This window comes from Chroicocephalus ridibundus, chromosome 12 (assembly GCF_963924245.1).
Source record: "Chroicocephalus ridibundus chromosome 12, bChrRid1.1, whole genome shotgun sequence".
In the NCBI taxonomy this organism is placed as follows: Eukaryota; Metazoa; Chordata; class Aves; order Charadriiformes; family Laridae; genus Chroicocephalus; species Chroicocephalus ridibundus.
This window is the reverse complement of record NC_086295.1, coordinates 4,122,374-4,141,683: the sequence shown is the minus strand read 5'-3', so window position 1 is coordinate 4,141,683 and position 19,310 is coordinate 4,122,374. Positions and strand designations below refer to the sequence as shown.

The window sequence follows — 19,310 nt, the reverse complement described above, 5'->3', positions numbered from 1 at the left end:
TTGGCAGAGGAATTTTACAGCTTATTGTAGTCTTGCTGTTAATTCAGCTAGCTCCTATTTATATAATACACGCCGCTGGTTTAGCGTATACTCTGAAGAGTGGGCTGGGAACAGGTATTTTCAGGAGGGAAAGCCATTTCTGAGAGAATGGGGGCAGACCTGCTTTCTGGTGAATGATTTGAGAGCTGAGACTGTCTGTCCTGTGTTTTTTCTGCAATTTTCTGCAGGCCAGGACTCCCTCTCTTGTGCTTGCACGGCCTCGAGGGCGGCATTTACCAGGTCACTCGAGAGGCAGCAAGTCAAAGCGGGCTCAGGTGGGCATTTCCAAAGCACTGAAACAGGGTCACCTGCAAAGCTCGCTTACCTTGTCTGTATCGTTTCATATGTTTTCAAATACTTTTGGAAACCCTATGGTTTGGAGAGCCAAGTCCTTGCTGCTAATACAAGAAAACGATCATTTGCAGATTCTGATGTTGAGATTCACCCGCTTTTACCAGGAACTTGCAGCGGGCTCAGATCTGGCCCCATGTTCATTAAGTGAATGTAGAGAGTAAGGAGGAATGGAGAAGAAACGATCAATAGTGGAAAACCTTGTTTGCAGACAGCTCCGGGGGTGAAGGTTTATTTCCACACTCTTTGCAGACGAAGCCTGATGTTCAGAAGTGCTCAGGAGTAACGCGGAGATGCCTCTGACCTCAGCACCTACCGGTGAACTGTATTTTGCAGCTTCTGGGTGCTCCAGCTCCCCTGGGGTCTGAGGCAAAGTTGGGCAAAGTCAATGGCAGCAACGTTAAATACCTTCTGCTGGTAGAGTTTAACTGGGTGTCATCCCTGGACCAAAAGAGCAATTCAAAGTCATATCTACACGCTGTTCTCTCGGAAAAATAACCCACTAACCCTGCCTGCCCCTGCAAAACCGAGTCATAAATCTGGAGTAATCTTTGATGACAAATGGCCTGGAAAGTGGGAAAGGAGGAAGCTCATGTTCTCTTGTGAGAAGAAAGATAAGTTAATTCTCGATTAGGAAAGACAGCAAATGGAGGCGCTTCCAGCTGCACGGACATTATCCTGACATTGCCTGTTAAAGTTAAATGCCTAATAATGACAGTTACCGTGAATTAGCTACAGAATCTGTTTTATTGTGTTTCATAGTCCCTAGGGCCGACATGCCAGAAATTTTTAAAGAGAATAAAAAACCGTAGAACAGGAGGCCTCCACACAGGCTCATTTCTAGTTTGTAATGGGTTATTAAGAGCATCACACAGACAAAAAAAATCACACATGATACCCATATGGTTCAAATTCATCTTCAGCATGCTCTGTCTTAATGAATAACTGCATGGAGAAGTGGATGGGTCCCCAGATGACAGATAGAAACATACCTGAGCGCAGGAATTGTTTTTTCATTTATAGGCTGAAAACTGGGATGATGTTTTTTGGTAAGCCACTGAACTGTCGGCTCTTCCCATCTATTTCACAGGATGCCAATGCAAGGTCTGATTTTCATTGCTGAAGTCAGTGTGAGTTTTGCTCACTACCTCCAACCATCGGAAGTCCAGATCGAAGGAAAAAAATAGTTATCAGAACTCAGCAGGATTCAATTTTCAGTCCCCGGATTTCAATTTGCCAACAACAATCCATAGGAAAAATGCAAATATGATTTTTCCCGCAGACAGAAATGAGAGAGGGTGCTGAGAGCTCTCGTGTTATTTGATCGCTTTAAAGCCTTGCCTGCAGAAAGCGAGTTGGTGAAATTCTGCTTGAAATGTGCTGGCTGCGTTTACAGGCAAGGAGATGAGATGAGTAAACGTTCCTCAGCTTGGAATAGCCTCCCCCAGACCTTCATGGTTATCCATTTAAACGCAAGGGCGAGATGGTTTTTTTTCTGGCTCGTCTGTGAATTCACCCTGTGTACTTGTTTAGCGATCCACTTCACCGCGGAAAAAAGAATCAAAGAGGTTTCAGCTCTTTCCCCCACCCCAGCCTTTTCTGTCTTGTAATGTTAATGAGTGATAATGCTTCATGATTTTTTTCACAGGCTATTGCTGCTGAAAATTGCTTTGGTGCATTGGGACTCTTATTAACTGGGTATATCAAGAGCTTTCCGCAAAGCAGAGGAATAAAGACCAAGGAAGTGTTGTGGCTAGAAATCCTATAATGGTCTGACCTTTATCTTGTCTCAGAATCAGCTTTTAAAGAGTGGGTCCCATCGCCCCTCGCCAGGCACGCGAGGGATGAGCTGCACAGCTCCCTCCCTTCCCCAGAGCACCGTAACTCACGCCTCCAAAAGGCAACACTTTCCACCCAAATTGAGGAGTCGTTGGGAACTGGCAGCTTTTGCTTGTGGTGATTAACAAAGCTTAGGTCTATAAAATAAAAGGCTGGTGACTGTATTACCCGGGGTGCAATTAGTTGTGCAAAGAGGCTGGGGCAGCTCCGCGGCTCCATCCCTGCAACCTCCTCGCAGCCGCTGCGAGCGTGTCGGGCTCTGGGCAGGGATCTCTGGGACTCGGGTAACCGATATTTCTTTTGAAATGGTGCTAGTCTGAGGCATTAGTGCAGCCAGGAGAAACGGGAAGGACTCTCTGAGGTACCAAATCGTTTGTCTGGGATGAGTCTGCGACAGAGCAAACCCCAGCCTCTCCTCCGGGCTCCAGGAAAGAAGATGGTTTGTACGCGGCGGCGTTATCCCCAGCACGTGCATCACCGTGGCAGGGAGCCAACGGCCGGAGCCCGTGCAGGGAGATGAGGGAAGATGCTTTCTGCAATCCTCTTGCCCTCAATACAGAACCATCAAGTCCTTCACACACCCCTCCTCGCCCCCACAGCATCAGCACGTGCGTATATACACGCGGACACCGGGATTTCCTTCCCAGAACCTTTGGCTTCTTTCACTGACTTCAAGTCCCCAGCTTTTGTAGTCCCATGGGGGACCTGAGATAGGAGTGGCTCCGCAAGTGACACTCTATGGCCAGATTCAAACCCATCGGGGCAACCGGTGTCCCGTAAGCGCTATGGAAGCAGTGAGAAACGGAGACGGCGTCGCTGAGCACTGACTTTTTTTTGGCTTCCCATTTTGGTACTGAGAAAACGCTTTTGGCCTCTTCTGTCCCTCTGTGTTTCCCGAGGGGACTGGACGCAGGTGTGTCACAGCACACAAAACAAGAGCTATCTAATACGTGGGTGAGGTGTAATACCTTCACTGTCCATGTCCATTTGGAAGGACACTTTAAAGCAGCTTTATCCCAAGCTTGCAGAGGCACTGCCAAGGGATTTCTAGCTCCACAGGGTACCATCTCGGAAGAGACGGCATCTCTGGATGTTAAACTGCCTTCAAGGGAACAGGAGCAGCTGCAAGATGTTTTTGTAGACCAAAGGTGCAGTTCTGGCAGCACTAAATCTAAAAAGTCAACAAGCAGATTAAACAGTATGGTTTAGCTCTTAGAGCTGCCACTGAAATTGGCTACGAGAGACCATAATTGAAAGGAAAGACGATATTTCTAAATCTCACAAGGTTTGGAGGCTGTGTACGAACGCAGACTGGTGATGGTGTGCATACCTTGGTGTGTGCGTGTCTGTCCTGCGATGAACCACTTGACCTTTCTTGTAAGCATCCACGGATCATTTTATGCAAGCGATTAGCACTTGCTTGCATCAAAATGTACAACGAGCTTATTAATTATTTATTACATTGACAGCCTTTTACTTTGCCCCCTTGTCTGTGTGGAGAAGGTTGAGTATGTGTCTGGTTTGGGGTTTTAGTTACTATTTTTTTATTATCTCATGCAACATCCTGCAGGTGACCAGCATTTACATCCCGTACTTGGAAAAACGGTGATCTGAAGTATCTGTCCTCCACCATCTTCTACTGGATTTGGAGTCTGGCCTTGGTCAGAACCATCTAAGGTTCAGTTCAGCCTCTGAATGTTGAAATACTCTCCCCAGGGTTTGGGGGTTTCTGTGGAACGCCCCAGCCCTGCTGTGCGGTCTGTGTTTAACGAAGTGGATTCCAGCGCTTCCTGCCCGTGGTGGTTTTGGGCGGCACATAGCCCTGCACACTGCCGTAGCGTGTGTCCAGGGGGATGGATTTCTAGGTGAGAAAGCACAGCTAGGAACCAAAAAGACAGAGCTGGAACCAGACCCCGGTGGCTAATTGAGCTGCTGGCTGCCAGCTGGACGGGAGATCAATGGCGAGATACACCACAATAACTCTATGAAGAATGGAGACACGTGTTGCACGTGCAAATATGATTGGAAACGCCACCGCGAACTCATTCTTCAGGAAAAGGGCAGGGCAACAGCGAGCGCTCTCCCTTTTCATCTACCCGGAATAGAATAGATTTTGCTCAAGGTGCCAACCTTTATTTCTCAGAAACAATTTTACTTCTTTCTTCCCTGGACATAAATGCATCTGTTTTCTTTTGTTATTCAGAAAAAAATGAGGAAACAAACCCTCACTTATTCCCACTGTTCAACTTTGATAAAACTATAGCTTAGAAAACTCTACATATTAATAGTGTGAATCACTTAAGTGAGGTACATTATGTTTTCAATTTCCATGATGCTTTTAGTGTAGGCAACTTATCAGGGGCTGCCGTTTAATCTGTTGTAGCAATCTTGAACATTAAAGCCAGGTTATTTCACCAAGGGATGTATTCCTTTCACTGGGGAGGTTAATATCACCCATGATTATATTTGACATTTGGGCCTGGCATATTATTTTTCATACCGTGTCTGAATGCAACTACCCACTCTTCGCATGAACAGTGTTTGAAGTGGGTACATTTCAAATATCTGCACACATCCATGAGTGTCATCCTAACAGCCTCATCGCTGTAAATAAGAAAAGACAATTTAATGAACAAAATGGGGAGGGTGAATTCAGGAAATTAAATTTTCTGTAGTGGGTAAGCAGGCAAAGGATAAACATCGTTGTTGTGCATGCCTGCTGAAGAAACTACAGAAGGGGAGCGGGTGCTGTGCTCCTTGGGGGAGCATCTCCAGAGCATCATCACTCAAAAGCATCCCTGCAGAAACGCTACTGAAAACAGCTGATGTGCAACTGGGCCTCCCAGCTTCTTGCAGAGGTTCCTTTCATAATACGATCGACAACATGGCTTAGAGATCTGCTCTCGCCAAATAACGAGGGTGTATTTGAAGAGACAGGTCCAGAAGCCGATGTCTCAGATTGAGCAACACTTTACATCCCTCAAAGCCGATGGACTCCAGCTGGCTGGCAGCTTGAGTATGAGCCTAAAAGGACTCTTCAGAGCTGAAGATGGGAAAATTCACCTTGATTCTCAGTCCTGGCTTGGTGAAGACGGTAATTCTCAGTTAAGGTAAATGCCTTTCATTTAGCAGTCAAGGGAGCCTGTGTCATGGACATCAATGAGTCGTCCATGTCTCCACATAAACAGATCTGCCAGCTTCAGCTGTTAATTCTCTGTTTGAATCCCACTTGCTCTCTTTTGTCTTTGGTAAGAACAGGTTATTGAAGGTGAAGCTCTAGACACTGTTCTTGGACATGGATGACTTGGGGAAATTTCTGCCACAAGATCTCGGCAAGACCTAGAGCTGAGCAAGATCTTAACGAAACCAGGGCCTTTTTACCTAAAATGTTAGCTCTCTGGTCTCGTTGCTGTCATTAACTAACTGTTTGCAATGGGTGGAAGCCAGCAGGGCCTTGATGTAGCCTTTGGAGGTTGTTGCTGTGGGTTTTTTTAAATCACTGCTGTCCTATTTCTGGCTTTGTTTGTTCATCCTTAGAGCCTTAGTTGTGTCTTAATGAACTACGAAAACAGACCAGTGGACTGAAAAGGAAGAATAGGACATGAGGATACAGCAGTTCAGGAGAGGAAAAGAGTAAGTGGAATTAAATTACCACCAATTTCTGAGGCACGACAATGCATTAGTGGATTTCATGGAGGATTCAAACAACTAATCTTGAAAAAATTCTCTTCCCAAAATTCCATGTCATCAAACGTCATTTCCACAGTCCTCTCCTTTGATTTATTTTCAAAGCTAGCTGATAATGCTCCCTTAATCTCTTCTGCCTTTGTCTTTTATCTGTTCCTAACACTGTGACTATAGTGGAGGAAAGACCCCAAACAGCAACGGCAGCAACTCTACCCTTCATTTAATGCAGTGCAGGTAATTTGAGACAAACAGGACTGTGCAGGACTACAATATCTGACCTAAGCAGCCAACAAAAAAAAAAAACAACCCAGTTTCCAGGCTCTCCGAACACTACCTGGGTAAAGACATCAATACACGGGATCAGATAGCCTTTGCTATCAAGCATAGCCCAGTGCTCCTCAGGGAGACCATTGGATAACAGAGGGTCTCCTGCAAGTGGAAGCTCTACTTGACAAATCTGAGTAGAGCTAATAAAAATGTAGAGCTTCATTAAATGAAGCCATTTGGATTAATTGCAAAACTCCCTGAACTCAACAGAGCTAGGATTTCAGCCTGAAATTCCCCTGTTGCTCTTAGAGATACATTAATACAGTCACAGAGTTACAGAAAACGGGGCTGGTAGAGGACATCAGGCTACCACAGAAATCTGCCCCTCCACCTACCTGTATCTGATCTATCATTTCCTATCCTGTTTTCATAAATCTCATAAACTCGGAGACTTCACTGGTCCCCATGCAATTGGCTCCATTGCTTCAGCGTCCTTACTGCTAGGGAGGTTCCTTCAATACCGAACTCCTACCTGGCGTGGGTTAGGGGAGCTCCAAAGGTGAGTTCAGGATACAGACAACCTTGCCTGTCACTTCAGAAGTGGTCGAGTGGAATAATTTATGTTTTATAAGGCATACCTTTGGGCTACCTGATGGCTTTCTATGCATCAGCCCCAAATTTTTAAATACACCTGTTTTCCCCTGTGACACAGTGTTGCTTAACCAGAGACGCACATGGAGGAGACAAGTTCCTGTCAGGTGAACCCCCCTTGTAAAATGCACCTCTGGACCTCCTCTCCCCTCCTCCTTGTCCCCAAACACATATGCATCTGCATTCAGACCTGCTTCCAATGGGGACTGCTGTACTCATATTGTGGGTTTTTTATGACTGCAATTTTGTTTAACGTTGCCCCTGAAGAGCTCTGTAGTGTTTTTCAGAGCTCCAAGTACAAGAGCTCCTTGAATCTTTCCCCTAAGTGTTCCTATTGCTGTCGGAAAAGAATATTAGAAGAGTGTGGTCCTGACTTCCACTCTCTCATTTGGACTCTGCGAATCATGTTTTACAGCATCCCACTCCCATTACCGCCAGCTCGGCTTTCCTGGCGTTCCTTCTGCAGCATCTCATACAGCGGGAGGACTAATGAGTTTTGATGTCCCGCGGGTTTGTATCCTGTATCCCATAGTTGTCCCCTTTTATTTCAGTAACCTGGATCCTGTATCCTGCCCTCGGCGGCCATCCCGTCTGGATGAGACAGGGCAGTGGGAGGGCTGCTCTCCGGCCACAGGGATGCAGACTGGTCCACCAGCATACGCTGACTGGCCAGCAGCACGTTGCCAAGAGAACATGCAAGGGATGAAATTTTCTGGTTTGTTTAATTTGCTTTACTCGGGCCGTGCCTTTCACAAAACTTATATTTGAGACCCTTCCTTCCTTTCTTCTAGCCATCCTTCCGCCCAAAACGGAATAATTTTTAAAAGTTATTAGTGAACTGAACAGAGGAAGTAGCTGGATCAACCAGCACAGCTGCAGAAACCTCATCGCCTTTGGAAACCAGGATAAAAATCCAGTTGCAAAGATTTTGAAAGTGCAGGGGGGGGATTCACCAGAAAACGATGCTACAAATAATTCCTACCAGGGGATGCTTGTGAATGCCATTTGATTAGGGCTCATCAGCATTGTGGGGTGGAACAGCTGGGCTTGTTAACGAAAATGCCTTTTCTATCAACATGCAACTATTTTGCAAGGCGGGATTATTTTAAACAAAATAGTTATCTGTGAAGAAAAGAAAAGATTTCTCTAATATCACAACATCTGATTGTGATATTAGGGAGCGAAATGTCATTTCGAAAGGACTTTTCGGAAGGAAAGTGGTTATTTATAGGCATACTTCATAAGAAGGGATCAGAACAATTGTCTGAATTGAAGAGAAGCTCACTCATTTTTTCTCTCCCTTCCTTCTCCCGGGGCAAACAGCTGCTCTCGGGCTGTGCTCAGCGTGGACTTCTCTGCAGACCAGCAGTGCCACCGTGCCGGTGGCAGGCTACACAGGTGAAAGCTGCCATCGCTCCCTTCATTAAGGATGGTGCCCAGGGGAGAATGAGTCCTCAAGGCAAGGATGGGACTTTCCCAGTAGGTGGCAAAACCATCAGCTGGATGAGGCCCTTATTTCATTTCAAACTTATTTGGTTAGAGGAGGAAGCTCTTGAGGTGGCAGTGAATTAAGAACATCTGAGAGTCTCCAATGCTGGTGACTTCCCTGGGTTGCTGCGCTCGAGCTGAGGGGCTGGGGTTACCGTCCAGGGGGTCCAACACAGGAGATTTTCCCCCCCCATTCATCTCCGAGTGGTGCCACCAGCAAACCCTGCCATGCTCCATCACTCCCGGTGCAAGGGTGGGCTGTGTTGCCCCGGACGCGGGCTGAGCCCGGTGCCGAAGGAGCACATCCTCCTCCCCGGGCATCCTGCCCTGCTCCAGCTGCCGGGCTCAAAGCAGGTGGCTGTTTGTCGAAGCGCTTTAGTGAACTTCGCTCCAGTCACGGGCTGAGCTACTGAGAGGCTGAGCTCCGCTTGACTGAGCCTTCCACATTCTGGGAAACGAGATAAACGCTGGCACAGGCTTTGCGTTGCTAATTAGCACACAGCAAACGAGCTGGTATCCCGTGCGACAGGCACTGGTGATGTGCTAACAACGCTGGCTGGTTTTGCCTGGTGATAACTGGGATCAATATTATTGAACATCTCGCCTGCGTAAAACCTATCTGGCGTGGAGGGGGCACGGTGATGAAGTGGGACATCACCACCTCACCTTCACTTCCCAGTAGTGCACCCCAACCTCATTCCCAGGCCAAGGAGCTGCAGGATATGTTTACCGTGGACACGCGCAGCAGCAGCAGACATTTTCAGGCTGTGGTGTGGACTCGGCTTGTTTTTCTCCCCAGCTGTCCCCAAAACCACCCCAGAGTCCTGATTGCTCCCACCTCACCCAAACAGATTTGTGCCCGCAGCTCGGCTGGGGAGCATTTGGCGTCATCCCCACAACTCATCTTGCAGCACGAGTGAAGCCAAAAAGTCGACTTAAAACATAATGGAGGGGAATGGTCCTGACGATTCGCTTAATGCCAGGACCGGGAGACAAAAATCCTGCAGAAAATGTTATACCGGCGGTACTTACTAGGTAGAAAAACAGTGTAATGACGGCACTTTCTTTGAGAATTAATTTGAGCCCGTTTAATTGCCCAGGGAGAGCTAAGGGTGAGCGTGGGACTGTGTGCTTAGATCTTCACACTGCCTTTCATTTTTGACTGTTCAAACCCAGCACCACTTTGAACTGGTTTTTGTACAAATAAGAGGGAAAACAACAGTAAGTCCTTCATCACGAAGTGCAGAAACATAATTCTTCTCTCAGGCTTCTTTGTAAGTCGTCATATATTACGGCTGCAAAAGCAAACGCTAGTCCACCTGTGCGCCCACTAAATCATATTAAGCTCCCATAAAATACAGTGCTCTTCCCACGGACACAAAGTTCTTGTTGAGAAGCCCAAGGATACCATGGATTGACCAAAGAAGTGAAGGACTTTACATTTTTAAAAAATAATCTTTTTTTTTTTTTGTTTGATATCCACCAAATGGAAGCCCTGTCCCTCCCTCCTCAGAGCCATCTGCTTCCTATTGCCGGTAACGAAGGCCAGGCTTTTTAGCTCCAGCCTCCAATTTTACTGTTCATTATTTGCTGGCTGATCAGGGCTGCTTCATTTGGGAAAATAACTGTTTCCACGTGCAAGCCTGGCCCCAACGTGCTTTGCTCCAGCTGCTTGACTGCTGTACGTGCACGACCGCATCCGTGTGCCAGATGCAAACAGCTGTGAAACCCGCGCTGCACAAATGCAAGTGGTTTCCTTTTTGGTTATCCCTTCCTTAATCCTGACGGTTTGGGTGTTTGGTCACGCGCTACGTGAGATGGTCGCTGGGGCCGTGCCGAGGCAGCTGGGTTGAACAAGCCTGTGGAAGCAGCGGGTTGAGGGGAGCCGCTCCTGAGGTGAGAGCTGGAGTTGCTCGGGGTGAGACAGGCAAAGCCCAGGCTGGGGGTTTCCTGTGGGGAGAAAAGTGTGAGCGACCCACACATCGGGCTTTATCTTCCAGGATCTGTCAGCGCAGCCCCATCCGAAAGCTGGCTGGGCTCTGGTGAGTAGATGAGGCAGATGGAGAACAGGAGATGGAGGTTCCCAAGGGAGGGGTATCTCGGGAAGAACTTGCCTGTGCTCAAAAATGTAAGTAGCTTCCTCAGTCTTGCAGGGAGGTGATGGGCTTTGCTTTAACCACAGTTGCAAATCCAGGTCAGAGCCGGGGCCCTGCCTGGTTGCCGCCAGGCAACACGACTTCAGTGCAGACAAGACTGGTGTCTCCTCATCCCATCTTCACCGACCAAAGAGGAATGGCCCAAAGTCCTCAGGGCATCTGTGCTAGCAGCGGTGAGGAGAAACCGAGCCTTGGATCCTGCCCTCCTCCTGTCCGGGCACGGCCACCTGGGCTCTTCCCAAAGCAGGGCTGGTCCCTGGGCTCCTGCCTCCATCACCTTTTTCTCTGAAGGTCTGGATGGTTCTCCATCCTCCCAATACTGACCCCAAGGCGGGGGGGGTGTCACCATTTCAGTCTCTCCCTTCTCCTCTCCTCTGACCACCACTTATTCCCCAAAGGCTGGGGCAGAACATTAGAGTTATAGATTTCTCCAAGAGCAGAATAATATTTTACAGGTGTAATTTTCACCATTTAAAGTCATGCTGACGCAGGATCAATAATCACCAAGAAGCGAAAGCAGTTATAATCCTCTGACACACTGAGGTTTTGTTCAGCTAAAGGAGAGCAAAGAGGTTTGTGTTGGTGGGGTTTTTCGGGGGAGGTCTTGGTTTGTGGTTTGTTTTCTGTTTTTTACTTGTTTGTTTGGTTTTGGTCTTTTTTGTTTGGTTGGTTTTTTTTAAGACCTCATCTCTCTGAGCAGGGGCCAGAGAAGCTTATCTGGATCTCGGTGTTTCTCTCCCCTGGCATAAGTACCTGGTAATGACAACATATGAACAGCTTCTGCTGGAGGGTTTTGTAGCTGCATTCAGGCATCACTAGCAATTATCACAGCATCTATTACTTCTATTTAGATGGAAAACTAAAAAACCTGGTGCTAAAAGTCAGACTATTTCCCCTCTTCTCCTCCAAAGCCTAAGCCAATGGGGACAAGTGCGTCCCAAGATCTGTCTGGGTGGTGGTGGGGCCTGAAAGGGACATAAATACTCAGGGCTTGCATAGGAGGTACCAAACCCACCGTTTGGTACTTTTTTTAATGAGACTTCGAGATGGGAGGTGGCTGAAGTGGAGTTCAGGAGACAGGGGCTCTTTTCAAGGCACTTTTGGGTGGGTTGTGTGATGGCTGCCTGCCTCAGTTTCCCCTTTGGGAGAAGAACTGCCACTAAAAAGCTAGTTCAGGTGAAGTAGGGGGTGAGATATGTCAGTCTCACCATCCTGGTTCAGGAAACTTTATTTGTCGGCGATATCAGCATTGTTTTACACGAGGGAGCATTTATTGAGCGTGTCAGATAAATTCAAGCAGGAGAGTCCTTGGTAGCATCTCACCCAGCAAGTAAGGCAGATGTCATTTTCCCCCCCCTCTTGTGTTATTCTCAATCCCGCCAAGTCCTAGGAAGGGATAGAAGCAGATAAAACTTCCTCTGCGTGCCGTGAATAGACGTTATTAGAGCAAGCTGGAAACGGTACCTCCTCGCATGTCAATATTTGACTGGAGGTGACGTGGGGGCGGCATCGATTGCGCTTCGGCTTTGATGCATTGTCACTTCAAAGCACGAAACTCCCCGAATAGTTCAGGCTCCGCGCAGATGTTGGCAGGTGATTATAAATCCATACAGAGACGGGGAAAAACCAGTCTTTGGGGAGAGCTTCAAAGCTGAAGCTGAGAATATTGCAAATGTTATGAAATATTTCAAAGTCTGTCAAACGGGAGCTACGCTTTTAGATTAGGTTACGGAACGCGTGGGCTAATTTTGTAAGACTCTCCAGCACTTCTTGTGGATTATGGATTCTCTTTTAATCTTTAAATAGCTGCACTTTTCGTTTTCAACAACAACAAAAAAAAAAAACACCAAAAAACCAACCCACCTCTAAGAAACCTGACAAAAGCAAGTGTTTCTCCATACGCTTGGTTTGAAGGCAACTAAGGGCAACCCATTTGGGTTTGACTGCAACCCAAATGGCTGCAGCCAGGGAATTACACAGAGCCTTTTACTAAGAAAAACGGGCAAACAGGTCTAACGGGGGGATCCCGCACCAGTCCTTGCGGAGGGAAGGAACCAGTGCCAGGGGACGGCTCCCGTTTCGCTCCTCTTGCTTACTCACCTTCATCTGCTCAGCTCCATGTTTTCCCAGGCAGGAGAGGGATGGTCCTGCAGGAATGCCGTGCTCCTGTGGGATTGCAGGAGATGGAGCCAGTTGCGGGTAGAAAGGAGCGGAGGGTTTTTGGCAAATTCGGCAGCTTGGGAGAATCAATTATTCTTAAAAATTAAATTTGAACAGGAGATATTGATTCTTCCAAAGCAATCAAACCCCTGGTTGCACACTCTCAGTCCTAGGATAGTTTTGGTTGTTGAATCAGGATAAATCCTTAATGGGGTGAGACAAGTGGTTTGTATATCCCTGAGGTGCAAAATATTCCTGGTTCTGAAGTAGAGGAAAAAACCTCAAGAAGATACTTTTGACCTACTGTTGCTTTCAGGATCATCTCCTGAGATACTTATGTGCCAAAAAGAGAAACGAGTTTGTCTAAGTTCATTTTGCAATTTGTTTTAAGTACTTGAAAGCATTCGTTAAAGGTAATGCAACAACAGCTCATGCCAAACTGTTGGGTTTTTTTTTTTTTCAATCTCAACTCTTACGATTTCTTTTTAAATCTGTAATTTAGCCAGTGGGTGAGTGACTGTCCTGTGTTCCGGCTGCACTAACTCATCTCTCCTGGTGGAAATAAAACGTACCTTCAAAAGATGGAGGTTTTTAAATTGATGCGTACAAAGAAGTTGGGCAGAAAATAATGGTCTTTGCACACAAAGACCTTTGTGACTTCCCAAAAAATGCCTATTCACACTCCAGAGAGAGTGAAAAGGAAAATCTCAGAACTCGCTGCTTAGTTACAACCCATCTTCAAATCTTTGTTCTTTTGGAAAAATGTCACTTTAGTTATAATCTAATTTTTGAGCAGAATTTTCTCCATGTTGTGAAGAAAAAAAAAAAAGAGGGGAAAAAAAGAAGAGAAACCCCAAACACTTCCCCCTCCTTCAAGAAAAATTCCTTTGAAAGCACCAACAACTTTGGATAGGGGAACTGACAGCCCGCAGAGTCCCTGCTTCCTATACCGCCTCCGGAAAGAAGGGAAGCGATGGCACTCTAGTAACACCTTTCTTCTTGCTACTTGGAAAATTGGATTTTGTCCGACATGGCACGGCACGCGCGGCCTTGCAAAGAGGGAAGGCAGGGAGCCAGCTCTGCAGCTGGTTGGGACAGCAGCGTGCAATAACTCTTACGGTAGTACACACAGTTACACACAGGATCAACGTTTTCCACCTGTACTCTTTTTTTTTTTTTGTTTGTTTGTTAAGGAAACTAATTTTTTTTTGTTTTACAAAATCTTGTCCAGACAGCTTCCTTTGGAGAATTTGGGGCTTTATTATAAATGTCAAGCTTATTTTGCTTAGGCTGATACCCGTTCCTCCCCAGTGTCTCACCATCAGCTATGGTCGCGTAGCCAAGCTGGGGTACCATATGAATATTTAGAGTTGGGGTTTTTTTTTTTAATTTCTCCAGCGTAAAACCGGACATTTCCACAGCGAGTTGGGCCCCGGGTGATGCTGAAGAGCCAGGAATTGGGTCAGGCCGGGGGGGTGAGCCCTGCCTGCCGCGGGAAGGGCAGCACGCTTGCTGCCAGTTTTCAGAAGCAAGAAAAATGGGCTTGAGTTTTCCAGTTCAATTCTTCCCTTGTTCAGAAGACGTCAGGGATATGTTAACATCGCTTGGGCATCCAGACGCAATTTAACAAGCGCAGCGCTTTATTATTGATAATGGACTGGCAGACTTGAACGATCCTCGGGTGTCTCTTTACCAACCCCAAACTGCTGGTCTGTACCTACTGCTGCTAAATCCTTCGTGTAAAGGGAAAACAAAAAAAGGAGTCTTAAACTTTTGATTCCTTCCACGCCCCACCAGCCTGTTGGAAGAATATAAAATCCCAGATGTCCACCAGGCAAATAACACCTGAGATCAGCTGAGACTAATTGGGACTCTGACGGACGAGGCATGTCCCTGGGAAGGAGGAAGAGGAGGGGATGCTGCCTGTGGTCCTGTGTGGCTTTGGATGAATTACTGGACATTTTGGGGTCGCTGTGACCGAGGTCTATTTTTCGTGCAGCCTTTCAGCTGGTCTCCTGGGAGACCCCCAGCCTTGGCAAACAGCCGAGGGAGGATTTCTCCTTTCGCTGCCAGTTTGCTGGGCTGGTTTGTCTCCCTCCCTGCTAGGATTGGGCGTTGAATTTACGATGTGAATTTTCTGGCGGCGGGTTCCATCTACTGATTATTTTTTTTCATTTTTAATACCTTTCTCTGCTAAATTAAAAAAAATCCTAGCAGGTTATCACATGGAGGGAAATAGGCTCTGGTGTTCACCCATGATGCCAAATTCCTTCCTCTTCCCTGTGTTTGCTGAAGATCATCCTCTCACTCATCAGCCTCGCAGGAGCAGCGTAGACCTTAGAGAGGAGCCTGGACCTTCTTTGTCTTCAGCAGAGCTTCTCCCTTAATTATCATAGAATTACAGAATGCTTAAGGATTGGAATGGACTTCAAAGATCATCTAGTTCTAACTTCGGCTGTGACTCGCCCACCTTCCAACCATACCCACCTTCACCACAACAGATTCCAACTGCCCTGCTTCCCGCCGTGAGTGACACCCGTAAATATTGCTTTTTTAAACTGCCTCTGCCCTCCAGCCGGGTGCAGCACCCGGCTAACTTTACTCCTGTGAGTCACACCGCAGATTTTTGGCTGGGAAGGATTTATTGCCTATGATCCGGTGTAGAAGCCCACTCCCCACATCCCAAGGCCCGACAGGGCTGCTTCTGCTCCAGCTTCATTAGTGGCGTCAGTGTAAATATACCAACGGCTTTGGACTTGCAGGGAAAGATTTTTAGCAGCGTGCGTGACCACAGCCAACAGCTCCACTAATTAAAGCATAGTGAAGGACCGACTGTTAACGGAGTGCCAAGTGAAACACGTCTCTAGCGGTTTTTTTTCTTCTCCTTTTCCTTTCTGTATACAGAAAAAAATGAGTGGGCTTCTTGAACCTCCTCATTGTAAGCTAATGTGTTTCTTGCTTAAAAACCTGTCAAAATCAAGAGGAAAGAATAATAATTTTGATGTTCAACTACGTGATTTTTTTTTTCCTTTAAACCAAAGCATTGTTTTAAATGATTTCAACCATCAAAGCTTACTTAGCAGAGATTAAAATTCAAAACGAGTTTAAGAAAAAATAAAGAACCGTTTAGCTTTTTTTTTTTTTTTTTTTGTAATTTCAGTTGTCTTTGTGGGAGTTAGTGCAAATGAAATAGAAAAATACATTTGGGTACGAGTGGTGGTAGAGAGCAGAAAACTGGAATTTGAGCCTAAAAATCAACACATACGCATAGCTCTGATTTATTTATTTATTTTTTCTCCCCAGGAATCCTTTATTTAAGATACTTAAGGAGCCTGAGACATCACAGAGATGATGAAAAAAGTGCAATATTCTGCTTTATAGTAGGTCTAGACCTATGGAAGCAGATACGGCTTCTTTTGAAGGCAGTTTGCAGCATGGGAACTTTGGTTTGGTCTCTGCGTCAGCTTGCAACCCCGACCTCGTAGGCACCTTCCCTATATTTAGGCATTTAAAGGTCACAAGCGAGGGTTGTTGTGCAGGAGTGCAGAGAAAGCTCATCCGGGAGTTCATTTTGCAAGACTTGCTGGATTCCTTTTCAGTTAGAAAAAAAAGCATTTCTCACAGCGGTGAGTCTTGCACTTTTCCTGGGTTTCCAAAATGAGCTCATGAGCCTTCAATAAGGGAAACTGCATGAATCACTAAAATATAATATTTGCTGATGAGTCTCCGTTGTGAAGCTCGCTCGCAGGCTGCGAGATGCACAGAAACTCCAAAATAACGTTTTCTCCTGATGACTGGTTGCAAACAGAGGGATAATAAGGCTCAGCCTTATTGCTTTCCCTGCCTGCTCCTTGGAGAGGTGGGAACAAGGTCCTCGGAAAGAGCCTCTTAAATCTGATTCCCAACCAACAGGTTGAGGAGATCCGCAGCAGGATGGTTGATGCTGATGCATGAAATGACATTTCCTTGGTCCCGGAGGGGGAATTGGCCTCAAAGTCCCTCGAGGAGGTTTTACAGCTCTTCCCTAGGGATTTCCAATAACAAGAGCTGTTCCTGTCTCAGCCAAAAGCCAGCAACACTAATGCTCATATTTTTGTTTAAATTTCCTACTGTTGGTGCCACCAAGGACACGCTTCAGCCGTGCACCGCGGCTCTGCTCCTCGAACACCCCTGGGTGGGATCCTGGGAGCAGATACAGGAAACCAGCCGTGGTCCTCCCTGCATCCGAGCGGCGAAAGAGCTCAGGGCTAAGACAAGCACGTCTGCGTGCATTCAGACGCAACGGTGCGCAGGAGTTATGGCAACATCCGCAGCCTAAGGGAAGCATGTAAATACGCTGGTATTTATGCAAGGATGCTAACAAGGATGTGCAGAATGCAAATCTGCGGGGGGTAAGATTAACATAGCATGTCTTTATGCTGCAGAGAAACCCCAGCAAGTATTTCTTTCCACTGTAAGATGAAAGACTTATAAAGGCGTAAAGGAGATTCATTGCCCAAGTTCGCCGCGTTCTGCCACAAGAAACTCAGCAGGAGGATGGGACTCAGCCCGCCCTGAGCACAGAAACCCGTGAGATGGGAGCTGGGGAAAGAAATAAGGCTGGGTCAGGTATAGTTAGTTAATGAATTAACTCTCCCCTCCCTCCTCCTCCTCCTCCCCAGCCTATAAGTGGCAGCAGCCCGGGAGGGAGCAGAGCTGCTCCTGGGTTGAGGTGGGGGGGAAGCTGGCTGTTTTGTAGAGATTTTGGGCAGGGCTCGCTTGAGCGAATACAGGCCAGGCTCTGAAGGGACAGAAGGTTTTTATTATTGCTTTTTCTACCTTGAAGTGTCGCCTTTAAGCCACCAGGAAGGTGTCTAAAAGCCTCTGTGGGAGAATAGGGAAAGCAAAGCCTCTTCTCCCCTGAGCAGCAGCATGAACTTATTGTGCAATCAGGTAATGCTTTAAAGGGTTACTTGGTGTTAAAAGTCAATATTCTGTGCAATTTTCTGCTGGGGAACAAGCATTTTATGGCCTGTCACTACAGACAAAGCCCTCTATTTGCATCTGGAGTTGGAAAGGTTTACCTCTTCCCCTCTCGTCCTGTCTCCTGCAAAAGGAAAAAGGAAATTAAATAGGGACTATTCATCCTGGTAGTGATAAGTGAAAGAGTCCCTGTTTTTCCTTAGGGTTTCTCTGGAGTTAATTGTGTGATCGGCTAATCCAAGTGCTCTTGGAAGGAGCAGTAATTTGGGTCTATGCAGCCCATTTGTGCAACACCTGTTACTAACATTGTTAGAGGGCAGTGCTTTTAAAAAGATTGTCTTGGCCTTGGTTCTGTTGATGCTGGCTGATGCGTTTGTTTTCTTCCCAGGGGACTGTCCAGAGGTGGAGATCCCTGGAAAAAAATAGGTCTTCATCTGAGAGGAACTTGATTTCTCATCAAACAAAAAATGGCCTTGAGGTGAGTGTTCCTGCTCCTAGCAAAATGCTGTCCTGCCTCCTTGAATTGTGTGCTGAGGTACAATCCTTGCTACGTGTGTGTCATTCCCCTGGAAATAGAAGTCCATAGAAAAGTATTAGCTATTTTCTTCAGTGCTAAAGTTTTTCCTTCTTGAAATTTAACTTGATGGTTGCATGCATTGTTCCAGCAGTGAAAAAGTTGAATTCTCTCAAATTCCTTCATTTTTCTAAACAATTCTTCTGCGCTTTGGGTGTTTTCTAACAGCCCCTACTTTAGCAGCCTTTCCAAACAGCTCAGTGAATAGGTCAGAGCCTCTCACAAGTTGAAAAGCCGGCGATGGAGATTACAAGGACAGTTTCACCCGTCACTGAAGCACAGTTACTCAGAGAAGGGATGCAGCATCCCTTGGGCCGTGCTCCACCACCAGGATCCCTCCGGCTGCGTGGGACCGCAAACTGGAAAACATCGATGCAAAGAGAGTTTTTGGGGTGAGGGGAGATGTGAGCAAGGTGGGTGGCTAATGAGCGGACTGGAAGTTGGCAGGAGCCTGAGTACAAATGTTTCCATGGAGCCTGTAAGGAATCCAGTGATCCCACCTATTCGCTATGGAAACCAGCAGCTGGATTCGGAGGATGCGCGGGGCGGCTGTATCTGAATCCAGCGCCGTGTTGAGATTGCAGATCCTGGCTTTTTGTGAGCCAAGCACGGAGACCTGAAGGAGCATCCTGTGCAGGGAAAATTAATTAATCCACCAGAGTGAAATCCTCATTGCAAAATATTCTTTTCCGCCTGGGCCTATTGACAGTTGGAGCCTGCAGGGTCCGCGAGCAGCCTGGGGATGACAGCCGACAAGAAACTGGGGAGCAAAACGAGGGAAGAAAAACCCAGTAGTGTTTGCTTGATAAAACTTAGTGCAGATGCTGCATGGGAGTCAAGAGAAATAAAACAAGCAAATATAAGGTGCCATGGGAGGGGAGGGAGAAGTGAGCATTTTTCTAATCCCTGAATTTGACAGCCAGCTTATATGAAATAAGCTCTGAAGGCTCCTGCCTTCCCCAAGGTATTTTCTTACTAAATAGATCTATAGATACACTAATTAGCCAAAGGAGAAGCACAGGAGTTAATCCCTAATCATGTAAATGTGTTGTTTAAATTAACTAATGCACGTGGCACTTGTTCTCTAGCGATAGGCACCCCAAGGAAAGACAGACACGAATGAGAATAATCATATT

General features: G+C 46.6%; 1 protein-coding gene across 5 annotated transcripts in view; it reads left to right on the top strand.

Moving 5' to 3' along the window:
• The window catches only part of LOC134522280 (uncharacterized), a 58,365-nt gene extending 56,350 nt beyond the window's left edge, over window positions 1-2,015 (top strand). For all 5 annotated transcript variants that reach the window (XR_010073019.1, XR_010073022.1, XR_010073020.1 and 2 more), the window contains one exon: window positions 1,481-2,015. The gene's annotated coding sequence lies outside the window, so the exon portion shown is untranslated. The remainder of the gene's footprint in view (window positions 1-1,480) is intronic.
• Window positions 2,016-19,310: the final 17,295 nt, after the last annotated feature.